The sequence below is a fragment of the Cucumis melo genome, chromosome 6, assembly GCF_025177605.1.
Source record: "Cucumis melo cultivar AY chromosome 6, USDA_Cmelo_AY_1.0, whole genome shotgun sequence".
Taxonomy (NCBI): domain Eukaryota; kingdom Viridiplantae; phylum Streptophyta; class Magnoliopsida; order Cucurbitales; family Cucurbitaceae; genus Cucumis; species Cucumis melo.
In genome coordinates, this window is record NC_066862.1 from 14,646,302 (window position 1) to 14,662,017 (window position 15,716).

The following is a 15,716-nucleotide window of genomic DNA, read 5'->3' on the forward strand; positions in this document are numbered from 1 at the left end:
GTATGAAGGAACTGAGCCAGGGAAAGCAAGCCCTAAAGATTTTTCTTGAGTTTGATTGTTGGCAACTCAAGGAGGTGAATGAGATCGGAGTTTTTATATGCTCCTAAACTCCTCCCCACAGAGAGCAACATTAGGTGGTGGCTGAAGGAAGGAAGGTGTGTTTCACCTTGGTAGGAAGAGGATGTGGAATATTAGAGTTGGTTAATTTTTATGTAGAGTAAAGTTGTAAATTGTAACTTTGTATTTTTGTAAGCATCAAGTTAAAAAAGAGAAAGAGTTTTAAGTTACTCCGTTATGTTATTTGTTGAGTGTTTCTGCTACAAAAGATGTGAAGGTCTCTAAGGCTCAAATGGAAGAGCTTTGTGATGAGATGAAAAGAAGAGTTGTTCCGCTCATTAAGTGTTCGATGCGCTATCTCGCATGAGGTATCGTTGAATATCTAGGTGGCATGCCCTCCATTTGGTCACGAGGTGTCACATTTGGGGCGGGGCATGAAAATAGTAATAACATTAGGATGGCTACAACCATCATGATACAATGTAAGTAAAGAAATTAAAGATTTGGAAGAGGAAAAAAGTTTAGATAGAATTAGATAAACAAGCTGGTTGAAAGATATATTCAAAGGGACATGCTCTTCAACCAAATGGAAGCTATCATAATGATTGTTTTCATCCTATCTACCATTAAACGAGACTCTTAAATGTTTAGGGTTCATGACAATAGATTGTTTAGTAGAATGGATGAAGAAAAATTAGCTATGAGTTTAAAGTTCAAATTTGATAAATAAATTAAGATCTAATACAAAAACTAAATTTAATTTCCAAATTATTAAGAATTGAAATTCATCCCTCTACTACAGAAAATGGATTACTTGACGTTAATACAATGTCAAGTAAACCTTTACTTGACGTTTTTAAAAACGCCAAGTAATCGACTGTCAAGTATAGTCATATTACTTGACACTAAAAAACCGTCAAGCAAATGTTTACTTGACACTGTATTAACGTCAAGTAATTCATTTTCTGTAGTACCTTTACTTGACATTTAAAACACGTCAAGTATTCCTTTACTTAACACTAATAAAATGTCGAGTATACATTTACTTGACACTGTATTCACATCAAGTAATCTACCATCAAGATCACATATTTGACACTATTTACACGTCAAGTAAAATTGTATAGTTGCACTAGTAAAAATTTGGGTTTTAACGACACTACAAATCAAAACATAGTCTCGTTAAAAATAAAAAAGGGGTAGGGTAGGAGTAAAATGTGTCGTTGAAAATAGAAGTGACACATTATTCCTTGACACAATTCTATTGTCATAATTTAATTTTTCTTGACACATTTAAAGTGTCGTTAATTAACGACAAATTCTTTGTGTCATTAAATAAATTTTGAAATAAAAAAATAACAAATTCAAAAATTTTCAATTCCCTCTTCGCGCGACATTCAAAAAGAGTTTTACAATTTGCTCAATCTTTTCTCTCTCTCCCTACCAAAAAACGGGAAACAATGTAACTCATCTCCAAATCTAAGAGACTATCGTCAAACCCACTAATCTCACACCGTTGAACAAGCAAACATTATCTATGGGACTGTCGTCGAACCCACCAATCTAAGAGACTACCGTCGAAGAATCTTGACTGCTCCGATTTCTCTTCTCCCCCGACTTCTAGAAAAATGGGTTTTAATGAATCTACTAATCAAGATATTGTGTCGTTGAAAATAAAAAAGATTGGTGAGATACAATTGTGTCGTTGAAAATTATTTATCGACACAATTTTATTTTTCTTGACACATTTAAAGCGTCGTTAATTATCAACAAAACATTGACATTCAAGGTTGTGAGTTCGAATCCCAGCCGAGCATATTCCTTTATTCTCCATTTTCGAAAGACTTCACGCGCTCACCTTCCCCACTCTTCAGCCAATCTACGCATGCCATGTGTCGTCTTCTCCTCACGCGAGCGCCTTTGATGTCCTGTGTTCGAATCTCATAGCCTGCAAATATTTTTTCTCACATATTTTCAATGGCAATCTTGTAAATATATAACAACTTTCCAAAAATCCTCTCCTTTCCGTCAAATTGAGCGCGCATCTGGCCCTAAAGTTATGAGTTCGAAACCCATGAAGCAGTTGTTTTCATTTCTTTTCTATATATAATTCATTTTTCTGTAAATCTTAATCAATTTTCAGTTATATTTACATTTATAAATCCAACTCCAATTTTCACCCAAATTCTCAAATATCATTTTTTCATAACTCTTCCATCTCATTCTGTCATTTTTTCTCTAAAAAACATTCCATTAATCTTTTATTCCAATAGAGGGTAATCTTCTAAGAGGTAAAAGAGGATCATGGGTATTCAATTTATTTGAGAGTTTCTTCCATTTTTCTTCTAATTTAGCATGTTGATTCTTTAATTTTTGTTCAAGAACGAATTCAATTCCATGTGATCTCTATGAAACAATCTTTTAATTTGCTCTTGATTGTTTAATTAGTATGCAAGGTTCATTTTGTTTAGAAAATTAAAGTGCAAAATTCAAATGATTATCTTTGTTTACAATAAACATTTTTTGATCCAATAGAGGGGTAATCTTCTAAGAAGTTGTAGATACAACATTTTGTCCTTTATTTATTATTTTATTTTATTTATTTACTTTATTTTACTTTTTTTTTAATTTCCTCCCTTTTCCTTTTGAGAGTGTGATCAATTATAAGAATGTAGTTTTTCAAATTTATTTTTGTTGTAATTTCGTTAATTAATTTTAAGGTGACTTTAATTTTGTTAGGGTTAGGGCTGTTAGGCTGTTAGGCTTAGGCCAATTAGGTTTACTGTGCTTTTATTGTTACTTCAAATTTAGGTCAATTGAATTTATTGTTGTTTTGGTCAATTAATTTCAATGTGCTTCGAATTTGTTAAATTTAGGTCATTTGATCTTATAATTTTGTTAGGTTTAGGTCTATTGAATTTATGGTTGCTTCAAATTTAGTAGATTTAGATTTAGGCCATTTTATTCTATATTCTTTAAATTTGTTATGTTTAAGCCAATTGATTTAATTTGGCTATTGTTAAATTTTTGGTTTACTGTTTATTAATTGATTAGACTCAAACGTGTCTTATTTCTCAACTTGTATATTATATTAGATATATTATTTTATATTATATTAGATATATTATTTTATATTATATTAGATATATTATTTTATATTATATCCGATATATTATTTTATATTATTTTCGATATATTATTTTATATTATTTCTAATATATTATTTTATATTATTCCCATTATATTATTTTATATTATTTCCAATATATTATTTTATATTATTTTCAATATATTTATTCTCAATCTATATATTATTTCCAATATATTTATTCTCAATCTGTATATTATTTCCAATATAGTATTTCTCAACCTATATATTATTCTCAACCTGTATTATTTGTCAACTATATTATTTGTTGTATTATTTGCCAAATCATTTGTCAACCTGTATTATTTCCTAATCTATATTTGTCATATTTCACATTGTTTTGCTATTATTATTATTATTATTATTCTTGTTGTTGTATTATTATTATTATTATTCTTGTTGTTGTTGTTGTTGTTGTTGTTGTTGTTGTTGTTGTTGTTGTTGTTGTTGTTGTTGTTGTTGTTGTCATATTTCACATTGTTTTGCTATTATTATTTTTATTATTATTCTTGTTGTTGTTGTTGTTGTTGTTGTTGTTGTTGTTGTTGTTGTTGTTGTTGTTGTTGTTGTTGTTGTTGTTGTTGTTGTTGTTGTTGTTGTTGTTGTCATATTTCACATTGTTTTGCTATTATTATTATTATTATTATTATTCTTGTTGTTGTTGTTGTTGTTGTTGTTGTTGTTGTTGTTGTTGTTGTTGTCGTCATATTTCACATTGTTTTGCTATTATTATTATTATTATTATTCTTGTTGTTGTTGTTGTTGTTGTTGTTGTTGTTGTTGTTGTTGTTGTTGTTGTTGTTGTTGTTGTTGTTGTTGTTGTTGTTGTTGTTGTTGTTGTTGTTGTTGTTGTCATATTTCACATTGTTTTGCTATTATTATTATTATTATTATTCTTCTTGTTGTTGATGTTGTTGTTGTTGTTGTTGTTGTTGTTGTTGTTGTTGTTGTTGTTGTTGTTGTTGTTGTCATATTTCACATTGTTTTGCTATTATTATTATTATTATTATTCTTGTTGTTGTTGTTGTTGTTGTTGTTGTTGTTGTTGTTGTTGTTGTTGTTGTTGTTGTTGTTGTTGTTGTTGTTGTTGTTGTTGTTGTTGTTGTTGTTGTTGTTGTTGTTGTTGTTGTTGTTGTTGTTGTTGTTGTTGTTGTTGTTGTTCTTCTTCTTCTTCTTCTTCTTCTTCTTCTTCTTCTTCTTCTTCTTCTTCTTCTTCTTCTTCTTCTTCTTCTTCTTCTTCTTGTTGTTGTTGTTCTTCTTCTTCTTGTTGTTGTTGTTGTTGTTGTTGTTGTTGTTGTTGTTGTTGTTGTTGTTGTTGTTGTTGTTGTTGTTGTTGTTGTTGTTGTTGTTGTTGTTGTTGTTGTTGTTGTTGTTGTTGTTGTTGTTGTTGTTGTTGTTGTTGTTGTTGTTGTTGTTGTTGTTGTTGTTGTTGTTGTTGTTGTTGTTGTTGTTGTTGTTGTTGTTGTTGTTGTTGTTGTTGTTGTTGTTGTTGTTGTTGTTGTTGTTGTTCTTCTTCTTCTTCTTCTTCTTCTTCTTCTTCTTCTTCTTCTTCTTCTTCTTCTTCTTCTTGTTGTTGTTGTTGTTCTTCTTCTTGTTGTTGTTGTTCTTGTTGTTGTTGTTGTTGTTGTTGTTGTTGTTGTTGTTGTTGTTGTTGTTGTTGTTGTTGTTGTTGTTGTTGTTGTTGTTGTTGTTGTTGTTGTTGTTGTTGTTCTTCTTCTTCTTCTTCTTCTTCTTCTTCTTCTTCTTCTTCTTCTTCTTCTTCTTCTTCTTCTTCTTCTTCTTCTTCTTCTTCTTCTTCTTCTTCTTCTTCTTCTTCTTCTTCTTCTTCTTCTTCTTCTTCTTCTTCTTCTTCTTCTTCTTCTTCTTCTTCTTCTTCTTCTTCTTCTTCTTCTTCTTCTTCTTCTTCTTCTTCTTCTTCTTCTTCTTCTTCTTCTTCTTCTTGTTGTTGTTGTTGTTGTTGTTGTTCTTCTTCTTCTTGTTGTTGTTGTTCTTGTTGTTGTTGTTGTTGTTGTTGTTGTTGTTGTTGTTGTTGTTGTTGTTGTTGTTGTTGTAGTTGTTGTTCTTGTTGTTGTTCTTGTTGTTGTTCTTGTTGTTGTTGTTCTTATTGTTCTTCTTCTTATTATTATTACTATTATTATTATTACTATTATTACTATTATTACTATTATTACTATTATTATTATTATTATTATTATTATTATTATTATTATTATTATTATTATTATTATTATTATCATTATTATCATTATTATTATTATTATTATTATTATTTATTTTTCAATTTCTATAATTGCAAAATGTATGAAAATTTCATTTATTTTTTGTCATATGGATATAAAAATTTGAGACGGAAAGGAATAATGTTAATTTATAGATTTTATGGTTCTTGGCTTGCAACTAGTATATTACATTTTTCAATTAGTAAAAACTTTTATTTTTTCGCACTTAGATGACTTTTTTTTGCTTCCGAACTTCTGCCAATCTATGAAGTATCATGCTATGTAAGTTTCATTATCATCTAATTTTGACATTTACGAATAGTGATAGACTAAATTAAAAACTATAAGAGGATAAGATACTAAACTAGGACTTCTCAATTTAAGCCATTAAAGATTTGCTTATGTGTTGAATGTTAATGATGATGATTTTTTGTTTTATGGTTCCCAAGAAAAAAACAAGGATTATTTAGATCAATATATTGTCTACTCGATTTTTTGGGTTGAATTTGATAGAAGAGGAACTACAAGAGATCTTTGATAGCAACACTTCCCAATCTTCATGGTAAGAAAGTTTTGAAACTTATTTATTTTGCAACTGGATCTTATATATTATTTGGACTTTTGGAGTATGTATAATTTTAAAGTGTTTGTTATTTGTTACATTGTTTGTTGTTTTCTCATAACATTGGTTGCAACTTTTATTCTTGGAATAACTTTGAAAATGATGTTAACTTAATTTATCATGAACTCCGTTAGGAATCAAATAATGAGTTAATATATTGCATATGAAACAATAATTGTATAACTTACATAGTTTGCTATTCATTATTAAGGCTTCCGAACTTGCAAGAAAGAAGAAACCTCTGTGGAGGGTAATCAAGATATAGGGGTGGAGATTTAGTAAAAGAAAAAGGTAAGCGTGCTTTATGTTTTATAACATAACTTAACTATTTTATTTTAGGAATCATGTTAACGTGTATTTAGCAATGTTGCTTTGACTATCTTGTAGTGGTAGCCATTGAAAATCTATTTTGTGCGATCCGCTTAGATATATGTTTTAGGAATCATGTAGACACGTATTTAGGAACTTCATACTTTGTTGTGTTAACTATTCTGCGGTTATGTTAGTGATTGAAAAGCTATTTTTCCAATCCGCTTAGATATATGTTATAGGAATCATGTTGTTTTGTATTTACTTTGAAGGAGGGGGCTAAGGGTAAGTTTATGCTAAGTTTCAATTTGATGCAAACTAAAACGTTGCTTGGTCTGTAAAGATTGAATCGAACTTACATTTGCAACATTTATATACTATGCTTATGTAGTTAGTGTTTTTTTTTTAATCTTTTGCATTCCTTATGGGTCTTTTATTAAAAACCTTGGTTGTATGAACTTTGGATGCTTATTTTGAAAAGTTTATTGGTTTGCTTATTAAGAAGGTGATTTTTGTTTGGCATGTACTTCCTGTTTATGCTTATGCATTTTCCGTAATGAATGTTGGCTAAGGTTCATTTTCTTCAAATTTGCAGGTAGTTGAAAAATCGATGGATCATGGTATCGATCAAGTTCTCATTTATGCGTTAGATTAGGTCACACATACATGTAATATTACAGTAAATTTATCTTGTGGATTATTGTAAAATCATTACCAATAATGTAAGTTATATTTTTTATTATCAATATACATATCTTTCCAAACATATGTGGGTATTGCTGAAATTTAGTATTTAATTTTTTTGAAAGAAGAAATATATGACAGAAAAATATGTGTTGCGAAAATGAAGAATAACGACACCAAACATTTGTCGACATATAAGCCTTTATTAAATAGAAACAGTGTCGTTAAAGCACATTTCTTGACAACAATTTTGTGTAACGAAATATTTACAACGACAATATATTTGTGTCGAGTTATATTGAAAGATGACACATTTAAAGCATCATTATAAGAGTATTAATGACAATATATTGGTGTCGAGTGATAGATAACAGTGACACATTTAAATTGTCAATGTAATAGTATTAATGACAATATATTTGTGTCGAGTGACAGATTACGGTGATACCTTTAAAGTGTCAATGTAAGGGTATTAATGACAATATATTTGTGTCAAGGTATAGATAACGGTGACATATTTAAAGCGTCAATATAAGGTTATTAATGACAATAAATTCGTGTCGAGTAATAGATAACGGTGACACATTTAAAATGTCAATCTAAGAGTATTAATGACAATATATTAGTGTCAAGGTATAGATAACGGTGACACATGATTTGCGTCAATATAAGGGTATTGATGACAATATATTGGTGTCGAGTTATAGATAACGATGACATATTTATTGCATCAAGGTAAAGGTATTAATGACACAATTTTGTTGTCATCTAAGCATATTTAATGACACGTTTTTCAAAGTGTCGTTAAATAGCCTTTCTTGACAGTGGCTTCAATGACGCGAAAATTGTGTCGTTGAAAGTCTTTATGACGCAAAACTTGCGTCGTTAAAACCCATATTTGTAGTAGTGTTGACACTAAAACACCGTCAAGTAAAATATTATATTTGATTTAAGTAAAATTGTATATTTGACACTTTTTACACGTCAAGTAAACTTGTATAGTTGACACTAAAAAGCTGTCATGTATTTAACGTTATGTATATTGTTTATTAATATACTAAATATACAAATTTCCTGTTTTCTGTTTCCTGTATTAGGTACATTCCTTTCCAACCAGTAGTTAGCAACAAAAAAATGACAAATAAACCAGTAAACCAACAATAATTTCATTCTTCTCAGCAATATCGATCATCAACAATTACAGAATTCCAATCCAAATATAATCAACTAAAATTTCCTATATGTGGCCTATTCCAAAATCAACAACAATAATAGCTATCCTTATATAACCAAAAACATGTGTTGTATACCAAAACTAAAGTTTATCCCCTTGTATCTATTGTCTCATATATATAAGTATAATGGCTATGAACAAAATATTTATACAAAAAAGGTTATGAGCATTCTCAAATGTTAGACATTTATAAAATTAAGATCATATCTAGGTATCTATCATATGTACCGAGCTAAAAATTCAATCCGCTCCACTCGTATTTCATCCAATTCAAGCTATGAGTATGGGTTTCTCCTATCAATCTGTAGAACATAAAAAGTCGAGTAGACATTTTGTTAAAAAAATAAGTCACATATTATACTATTTATAACATTAGAATGTAAGTAGTTTAAAAACATACCGCATCAGTAATAATGTTTGTGTCCTTACTCACGATTTCGTACATGTATCTCATGACATAATATCGACATTCAACAATACCTACTTGTAAAGGACACTATAACAGAAAATCAATTGACAATGCATATTAGGTTATGTGCTAAATTAAATTGTAAATAATTTTATAAATATATCTACCTTTACCACTTTCCACAATGTTGTTTTTCTAGTCTTGTTCAAATTCTTCTGAGATTGGAAAATCGTCAAGGCCCTACATTTCCCAAGTATAGTATAAATCAAAATGAACTAATTTCTTTAGTGATTAAAAAAAGAAACATAAACATAATTAACTTACATATCCGTTACGTATTTAATATCATCTCGGGAGCTTGTTCTCAATGAGTCAAGATGGTACACCACATCATCATATGGATTAATGACTACTAATGACCAATGATCCCTAAATGAAATATATATGCAAGCAATTAGTATTTTGGTACTAATGCAAGTTGAAATTGATAAAAATTATACTTATCTAGGAATACTTACCCAAGATTATAAGGAGCAACAACCAATTGATCTTGTTTGGAAGTCATTAATCTACTACAAAGGTTTCGAGCTCTAATCTCTCGAGTACTATGACCAGCTCATATCACTATATGGATTTATTCCATCTACTGGCAACGTTACATGAAGATTCCTAGGTTCAAAAATAAAATTTGGCCACATGGTGTTGACTAACTTCTAAGCTGGTGTCACACCCCGTTCTAAGTTTTCCCCTCTAACCTAGATCGTGGTGTGAATCCACTCCTTAAATTCATTCCTTTCATAAATAGGATTAGTAAAGCCTTTTTCAAGAAATTCTATAAAAATTTCGGCAGAGTCTCCCCTGAAAAACGAACTAACCATACCTGGAAAATAGAAGAAAGACACACTTCTATACTTTTCAAAAATTCAAAATATCCCCGAGTGTGTCTTACCACACACTCATCCAACATAATCCAGAGTCCCAAACAAAGTTTATATTCAACTACAAATTAGTTGCAAAGGAAAAACAATCTAATAAGAGACATTACAGACTCAAATTTTCATCGTGACTACCGCTTCTTCTAATCACCCAATAATGAAATAGAATACATAAAGTATATACATGTTACAAAACGAGATACTACATTCACTGACAGGAAAGCACAACCAATCCTTGGTCCTTGACAGTTACTTGGAGGGGAGAAAACATTGAAAACGTGAGTTGAAACTCAGTGAGTGGCAATTTTGTTAAAAACTTATAAAACATACATTTAACGGTTTAGTTATAAAAGCAACATCGAAATATTAATTTAAAACATTAGAATCATATATTACCATAAACCATAAGTAAGGCCAACAAACCTGTATCCAAACCAACCATGACAAGACATCTAAATATACGGTCAAAGATAGCTCGCACATGACTAAAAATCATGCGGCCAAAACTAGCTCACGCATATTTAGTACCCGCCACAACAACCTCCATCCAATCCAATCCATCCATGATAGCATACTAAGCATACGACCCAAGGATAGCTCACACGTGATCCAATCCACAAGGAAACACGCGGCCAAACGGAGCTCATGCATACTTAACACCTACCACGGTAACAACATACCGCTCCTATGTGCACATAGAGCCACCCAACCATGGATTAAGCTAGGCCCGAAGCCATATCACAATCCTATATCCACGTCCTCACCTAGGCTCAAGTTCTCGGATCTCCGGTCACGGCCACTTTCAGCCACGGAATCCCCTGACAACCGTAGGTGGCGCTACAGAAACACATTCTCGTAGCCTTAAGGGTAATCACAACATCCATAATGTAACGTCCCGAATTTTCGAGCTAAACTTTTATCGTTTTGCGTAAATTTTTCGGAAATTTTTAAATTTTTTGAGTAATTTCTGAAATTCCTAAATTAATATTTGTAAATTTATATAATAATAATATAATATTAATTATATTATTATTATTATTATTATTATTTATTTTAATCTTTATATATATAATTTAATATTAATATTAGTTTTATTATTATTATTATTAGTATTATTATTATTATTATTATTTATAATTATTATAAGTTAATATATATAAATATATATAATAATTTTTTTTCAAAAAAGAACCCTAAGGCGCGCGCGGCTACCCCCCCCCCCCCCCCCTCAATCCATTTTCGTTTTCTCTTCCTTGCGCCGCCGCCCCCCCCCCCCCCCCCAGTTTTTCTTCTTCCTTTTCCCCGACGGTCTTCTCCTTCTTCTTCATTCTCTTCTCCATCCGACAGCGACACCACCTTTCTCTTCAATCTCTTCTTCCTTTCCGACAGCGCCAGCTTCGCTTCCTTCGTCTCCGTCGTCGGAATCTCACCGCTCCAGCCTTCGTCTGCCGCGGCCATCCATTTCCGAACGCCCTCTCGACCACATGCACCCGGACGCCGCCGTGCATCCTTCATTCCACCGCGTCCGCCGACGCCCTGTCACTCTCTGCCGCGTTGAAACGGAGCCGGTCGTCGGACTCCTCCAAGCCGCGAAGCATTCCGTCGTCGAACGCCGAAGACCGATGTTCGTGGTCGCCCCGGTTCCAAGCTGACCCGACCCGAGACCCATTTCCAGCCGAGCCGCGAGCCACAAGCAGATCCAGCCGAGCCGCGAGCCACGAGCCGAGCCGAGCCGTAAGCTGACTTGAGCCAAGCCGCGAGCCGAGCCGCGAGTCGAGTCAAGCCGAAGACCGAGCCGAGCCGCGAGCCACAAGTCGAGCCGAGCCGAGTCGTAAGCTGACTTGAGCCGAGCTGCGAGCCGAGCCGCAAGCCGAGTTGAGCCGAGCCGAGCCGTGAGCCAAGGCCGAGCCGAGCCGAGCCGAGGGTGAGCCAAGCCGAGCCGAGCCACCTAAGCCATATTTTCCTCCCTCCACTTCGGGTCACGGTGAGTCTTCGGTAAGGATTATTTTGATGAACTTCCTAATGTTGCTACGTCCGATTCGAATTTGAATATTGGAATGAGATTTGGTCCCACCTTTTCTCCCTTGAAGGTATTAAGAAGTTGACGTTTAAGTTCTCGGGTTCCGCGGCAGGCTTGTTTGGAGATAGCTGTCCTTTCCTTGGGTAAGTCAACGGATGTTGCTTAGGACCATTTAAAATGACTTCTACTAGTATCATCGATTAAAACCTTCGTGTTTTCGTTTAGGTGGATCCGTTGAGCGTGGACTTGATCGAGGGGCATAACCAAGTTTCAGGTAAGGGTTTTTTCTACTACTGGACCTCGGATCGAGGCTGGAAACGTAGTAATCCACAGGGGATTACACGTTAGTAACTGTACCGAGGGGCACAGCGAGGGGCAGACCCCTTACCTGAAACTTTTCAGGTAAGGGCACAGCGAGGGGCAGACCGACGAGAGCAGGAAGGACGCGTGAAGGCCATATGGACGCGTCTGGGTTTCTTATTGCTTCCGCTATGTATTTTTGTCAGAATATTTGGTTTGTGATTTTGAACTGATGACTTGAGTTTTTATTTGAGACTTTTGTGACTGATTTAAAATAGGGCCCGAAACTGTTTTTTTTTTTTTTTTTGTAATGTTTCTAACGTTTTTAATGAATCGTAACCGGTCCGTTTTAAATTTTGTGTTTTGGGGTCGAGTCTTAGCACTGAGTAGTGACCTTAGCTTAGTCCGGAAGGTTGGGTCGTTACAGTTGGTATCAGAGCCTAAGTTTTAGGTTCTGTAGACTGACTTATAATGTGAGTCTGTGTTTTGTGTCCTTATTGCTAAAACGATCCTTGCCGCTCGTCAGGTACGCTCTCATGAAAGTATATGTATAACTCTATATGCAATACCTTACCTAAGTTAAACTGCAAAGTTAATTACCATTTATGACTAAAGGGATCGTTGGTGGTTGTTAGGGAAATGCCGCCAAGGAGAGGTGCACGTAGGGGTGGCCGAGGAGGCCGAGGAAGGGGAGCAGAACGCGTTCAGCCTAAGGTGCAGCCTGTAGCCCAAGCCACTGACCCGGCTGCGCCAGTTACTCATGCGGATCTAGCTGCCATGGAGCAGAGGTTTAGAGATTTGATTATGCAGATGCGGGAGCAGCAGCAGCCTGCCCCGCCAGCTCCAGTGTCAGCTCCAGCACCAGCTCCTGCTCCAGCTCTGGCTCCAGTACCAGTTGCGCCCCAGGTTGTGCCGGATCAGTTGTCAGCAGAGGCTAAGCACCTGAGGGATTTCAGGAAGTATAATCCCACGACATTCGATGGGTCTTTGGAGGACCCCACAAGAGCTCAGCTGTGGTTATCGTCTTTGGAGACCATATTCCGATACATGAAGTGCCCTGAGGATCAGAAAGTTCAGTGTGCTATTTTCATGTTGACAGACAGAGGTACTGCATGGTGGGAGACTACAGAGAGAAGGCTAGGTGGGGATGTGAGCCAGATCACGTGGCAACAGTTCAAGGAGAGTTTCTATGCGAAATTCTTCTCTGCTAGTTTGAGAGATGCCAAGCGGCAGAAGTTCCTGAACTTAGAGCAGGGTGACATGACAGTGGAGCAGTATGATGCGGAGTTTGACATGTTATCCCGCTTCGCTCCCGAGATGATAGCGACCGAGGCGGCCAGAGCTGATAAGTTTGTTAGAGGCCTCCGACTGGACATTCAGGGTTTGGTTCGAGCTTTCCGACCGCTACTCATGCCGATGCACTGCGCCTGGTAGTGGATCTCAGTTTACAGGAGAGGGCTAACTCGTCTAAGGCCGCTGGTAGAGGTTCAACATCGGGACAGAAGAGGAAGGCTAAGCAGCAGCCTGTTCCAGCGCCACAGCGGAACTTTAGATCAGGTGGTGAGTTTCGCCGCTTCCAGCAGAAACCTTTTGAGGCAGGGGAAGCTGCCAGAGGGAAGCCGTTGTGTACCACTTGTGGAAAGCACCATCTGGGCCGTTGCTTATTCGGGACCAGGACTTGCTTTAAGTGTAAGCAAGAGGGTCATACAGCTGATAGATGCCCGTTGAGACTTACGGGGAACGCGCAGAATCAGGGAGCAGGTGCTCCACATCAGGGTAGGGTCTTTGCTACCAACAAGACTGAGGCTGAGAGGGCAGGCACGGTGGTGACAGGTACGCTTCCAGTATTGGGGCATTACGCCTTAGTTTTGTTTGATTTGGGATCGTCACATTCTTTTATCTCTTCCGCATTTGTGTTGCATGCCCGCTTAGAGGTAGAACCCTTACACCATGTTCTATCAGTATCTACTCCTTCCGGTGAGTGTATGTTGTCGAAGGAAAAGGTGAAAGCATGCCAGATTGAGATAGCAGGCCATGTGATTGAAGTAACGCTGTTAGTCCTGGATATGCTCGACTTTGATGTAATCCTGGGTATGGATTGGTTGGCCGCTAACCACGCCAGCATAGATTGTTCCCGTAAGGAGGTAACGTTTAACCCTCCCTCGATGGCCAATTTTAAATTTAAGGGAGGAGGGTCAAGGTCGTTGCCTCAGGTAATCTCAGCCATCAGGGCCAGTAAACTGCTCAGTCAGGGTACTTGGGGTATCTTAGCAAGCGTGGTGGATACTAGAGAGGTCGATGTATCCCTGTCATCAGAACCGGTGGTGAGGGACTATCCGGATGTCTTTCCTGAAGAACTTCCAGGGTTACCTCCGCACAGAGAGGTTGAGTTTGCCATAGAGTTGGAGCCGGGCATGGTTCCTATATCCAGAGCCCCTTACAGGATGGCCCCCGCAGAGCTAAAAGAATTAAAGGTGCAGTTACAAGAATTGCTTGATAAGGGATTCATTCGACCGAGCGTGTCCCCTTGGGGTGCGCCAGTTTTATTTGTTAAGAAGAAGGATGGATCAATGCGTCTATGCATTGACTATAGGGAGTTGAATAAGGTAACCGTTAAGAACAGATATCCCTTGCTCAGGATCGACGATCTATTTTACCAGTTGCAGGGAGCCACAGTGTTCTCTAAGATTGATCTTCGGTCGGGATACCATCAGCTGAGGATTAAGGATGGTGATGTACCAAAGACAGCATTTCGTTTCAGGTATGGACACTACGAGTTTATTGTGATGTCTTTTGGTTTGACGAATGCTCTGGCAGTGTTTATGGACTTGATGAACAGAGTGTTTAGGGAGTTCCTAGATACTTTTGTGATCGTGTTTATCGACGATATCTTGATATACTCCAAGACGGAGGCCGAACATGAGAAGCATTTACGTATAGTTTTGCAAACACTTCGGGATAATAAGTTGTATGCAAAGTTCTCGAAATGCGAGTTTTGGCTGAAGCAGGTGTCCTTTCTGGGCCACGTGGTTTCTAAGGCTGGAGTCTCTGTGGATCCAGCTAAGATAGAGGCAGTCATCGGTTGGACCCGACCTTCCACAGTCAGTGAGGTTCGTAGCTTTCTGGGTTTAGCAGGTTATTATCGACGGTTTGTGGAGAACTTTTCTCGTATAGCTACTCCTCTTACTCAGTTGACCAGGTAGGGAGCTCCTTTTGTTTGGAGCAAGGCATGTGAGGACAGTTTCCAGAACCTTAAACAAAAGTTAGTTACCGCACCGGTTCTTACTGTACCTGATGGTTCTGGCAGTTTTTTGATTTATAGTGATGCTTCCAAGAAGGGTTTGGGTTGTGTTTTGATGCAACAGGGTAAGGTGGTCGCTTATGCTTCTCGTCAGTTGAAGAGTCATGAGCAGAACTACCCTACACATGATTTAGAGTTGGCAGCAGTGGTTTTTGCTTTGAAAATATGGAGGCATTACTTATATGTTGAAAAGATACAGATATTCACGGATCATAAGAGCTTGAAATACTTCTTTACTCAGAAGGAATTGAATATGAGACAGCGAAGATGGCTTGAGTTAGTGAAGGATTACGATTGTGAGATACTGTATCATCCAAGCAAGGCAAATGTGGTAGCTGATGCTCTTAGTAGAAAGGTATCACATTCGGCAGCACTTATTACCCGACAGGCCCCATTGCATCGAGATCTTGAACGGGCTGAGATTGCAGTGTCAGTGGGGGCAGTCACTATACAGTTAGCCCAGTTGACGGTACAGCCG

The 15,716-nt window shown here is 36.2% G+C and overlaps 1 pseudogene; it reads right to left on the minus strand.

Moving 5' to 3' along the window:
• Positions 1-1,963: 1,963 nt before the first annotated feature.
• On the minus strand, positions 1,964-9,247 carry LOC127149699 (uncharacterized; annotated as a pseudogene).
• Between the last annotated feature and the right edge of the window lie 6,469 nt (positions 9,248-15,716).